Source organism: Theropithecus gelada, chromosome 12, assembly GCF_003255815.1.
Source record: "Theropithecus gelada isolate Dixy chromosome 12, Tgel_1.0, whole genome shotgun sequence".
Taxonomy (NCBI): domain Eukaryota; kingdom Metazoa; phylum Chordata; class Mammalia; order Primates; family Cercopithecidae; genus Theropithecus; species Theropithecus gelada.
The window spans coordinates 14,680,635-14,684,043 of record NC_037680.1 but is presented as its reverse complement, the minus strand read 5'-3'; the positions used below and the strand labels follow the sequence as shown (position 1 = coordinate 14,684,043).

The following is a 3,409-nucleotide window of genomic DNA, read 5'->3' as shown; positions in this document are numbered from 1 at the left end:
AAGGGATGGCTCCTGAACAGTTAATCCATACCACTTTTGTGTTTCTCTCCACTTTTGTCCCCTTTGGTCTGATCACCTGTTCATTACTCAAAGTCAAATGCTTCTTTAGAGGGCTTTAGAATGCACTTGGACAGTCAAACACTGCATCTGATCCTCATGTAGAATACAGGCAAGATATGAGAGAGATCTAAAGGGTTTCTTCCCAGTTTAAAAATGTGTATTCTATATAACTCATAATCCCTTACAAATAGAAAATCAGTAATACAATACACCAAATCTATGCCAATTCTATTTGAAGAATAAACAAGTACAACAAAGTCCTTTAGATGCAGTTTCTTTTGGGTTTACTGGAACACTTTTTGTTATATTATAGATCTTGTAAATTCCAGTTAGTCTATCTGAAATCTCAAACATATTAATATTTCAAAGAGAAATTATTATGAACTGGGTATTTCTGTTTGTTCCTATTTATAAAATGCAACAGTGGACACATTTTTTAAATCAAGGGCTGCATCAACCTTGTCCCTGAAGTAAAAGGGAGTGGGTTTGTAGAGGGGAAGAGCTAATACTAAAGCCAAGGCTGAGGATGATGGCTCACACCTGTAATCCCAGCACTCTGGGAGGCCAAGGCAGGCGGATCACTTGAGGTCAGGAGGTTGAGACCAGCTTGGCCAACATGGTGAAACCACATCTCTACTAAAAATACAAAAATTAGCCAGGCATGGTAGGTGCCTGTAATCCCAGCTACTCAGGAGGCTAAGGCAGGAGAATTGCTTGAACCCAGGAGGCAGAGGTTGCAATGAGCCAAGACTGACGCCATTGCACGCCAACCTGGGCCACAGAGCGAGACTGTTTCAAATAAAATAAGAAATAAACAAACAAATAAATAAAAACAAAGCCAATGAACGAAGCATTTTCTCTCCTCCTGAAAGGCTGAAGATGTTCTTCCAACTTTTCGTAAGTAGTCAAACACTGAACATGATTCCTTCAGAGAAACGACTGAGGTTCCTACAAGCTCCAGTTTGGCATCCCCTCCCAAAGCAAGCACTTGGTAATTCTCCTTTAATGTATTCAGTACTACATTAAAAACCTGCCATAAATTCATTAATTTGTTTCTGAAGCTCTTCATATGTCTGTCTAAAACTATCCCTTTCAAGAGTTTTGAACATGGAGGATTCTGAACAGATGGAAGACATACGATTGCTCTTTCAATATTTTAAAGGAAAAAGTAGGCTTGTCATACCTGACCTCAAAAGGCAGACACTAGGGTGATAACATTTGGCTCAACTGACACAGGTCTTTGAACAGCCAGTGAAGCCCAGTAGTGGCAGAAGCTGTCTTAGGGAGTAGTGACCTAAGTATTCAAACTCAGGCCCAGCAAATGCCCAGCAAGGATCACCTAGGAGCCTGGCCGGCAGGCTTTGCAGGCCTCTTGCACATCTGAGAGTCCCTTCTATGAGATCCCAGGAATAGTTTGTCAAGGAAGAGGGACTGGAGCTGGGTTGTGACCATCGAAGAGTAGGTAGGAATGAATGGACAAAATTCCCGGGACAAAGGCATGAGAAAGAGCATAGCGGTCAAGTCCATATGGAGAATGGAGGGACTCAGCCTTGTATCTAAATGAGAGCCTTCAGAGGGGTGGTGACTAAGACATAAGAGGGAGATATTAGTTTGGGATTCAGTTTTAGATGCCCTTGAATGCTGTGAGAAAAATAATGAATTTTGTCTTCAGGGCACTTGGTTACAAACTGGTAGCCAATTTATGCTTTATTACTTAAATTGCCCAGTGTTCCAAAGGCATTTTGTCCCCACATAAGCAGTTTAGAGCCTAGTGTCTTCAACAGACTTCACATATTTATATTACTTGCCTGCCACTGTTACTGCTGCTACAGATGATAATAAATCACGGAAGATGTTAACGTGGGAAAGTGGAATGAGCTGTATCTTGGGGAAGTCAGTACAGCAGTAACGTGCAGCTAAGGTTTGAGGCAAGAGAGTCCAGAAGGTTTTTCCACTGCAATAGTCCAGGCACTGAACACTTAGGACTAAACCTGAAAAGCGATAGTGGGAGAGGAAATGGAAATATAGATGCAAGACAGGTCTGCAGGAAGTGGTGGCCAGACAAGAGGAACACCCAAAGGGGGAATGTCTGTATTATGTTCCAGTCTCCTTTCAGCCAAGACAAGCTGTGTGACTTTGGGCAAGTTACCTAACAGCTCTAGCTTTATTTTCCTAAGATATATAATGGGGATAAAATTATCTATTCTGCCATATTGTTTTAAGAATTTGCAATAGTTTATATAAATCTACAAAAAAGTTCCTAGCACAGGGCCTGCCATACAAAGAGCATTCATAAAAGATTTAAATTTTTTTATGCTTGTTAAAATCAAATTGTATAATTTTGTGTATGTGTAGGGCGCATTAACTAACTGAAAGTAGGATAAGTCAAAGATTTCTAATTATTTCTAGTAAAAATTTGAGAGGTATATTTGAGGAAAAGACAAGTAGTTAAATTTTAAATGTTTTTAGGCTGAAAAATAATGCCTTACAGGACATATCCAAGTAAAATTTTCTAGCTGGAAATTGACAATATGTATATGTAGATGGGAAAAAGTTGGGCTGAAGCTTCAGATTAATTAGGGAGGTTTGGGCTGCAAGTAACAAAATACTCAAACAACTGGCTTAAATAAATGATTAAAAATATGTATTAGCTCCCATAATGAAAATTCAGTCTGGTATTACTTACTTCAAAGGCTGTCTAGTGGCCTGAGGGATCCAGGCCCTTACCATCTTCCCCTCAGCAACCTAAACACATTGGCTTATCTCCAGACCTGCTGCCTTCTTAGTCACAGCATGGCTGCAAGCATTTCAGGAGTCACATCAAGGCATGACAAAGAAGAAATATTTACCAGACACCCCCCAGTGTATTTCCCCTCTCTTCTACTTGGCTAGATTTGGGATAAATTCTCCTCCTTAAATCAGTCATTGGCAAGAAGAACTGGACTCCTAAGTTTGGCTTAAATTAATCAAGATTTACCCCCTGGGCCAAGAGGAGAAGTGGACACTCAAGAGGAAGAATAAGAATGGCTGCTGGGTAGGGCATCTCACCACCTTGCATCTCTGGCTGAGTCTTGGGGTCCAAGGCCATGGCTCTTGATGAGCCGTTCTCACTGTCACACAACGCCTACTAAAGAGAGCTTTCTTCTAGCTGCTGGCCCCTCCCCCTGCTGTCTAGGACCTGGGTTGCCAAGTCCTTCCAGGTGAGACAGCTGACCCTCAGCTCCTCCAGGCACCCAGATTGAAGTCATTACCTGAACTAATTCATGAACTAATTCAGTAGAGCAAAGCAATAAGTGGTAGCAGTTTCTCACTTCCTTACCACCAACTGCAGCAAACCCGGCTCTGGCAA

General features: G+C 41.4%; 1 pseudogene; it reads right to left on the bottom strand.

Moving 5' to 3' along the window:
* Positions 1 to 288: 288 nt before the first annotated feature.
* LOC112636473 lies at positions 289 to 3,148 on the bottom strand (annotated as a pseudogene).
* Positions 3,149 to 3,409: the final 261 nt, after the last annotated feature.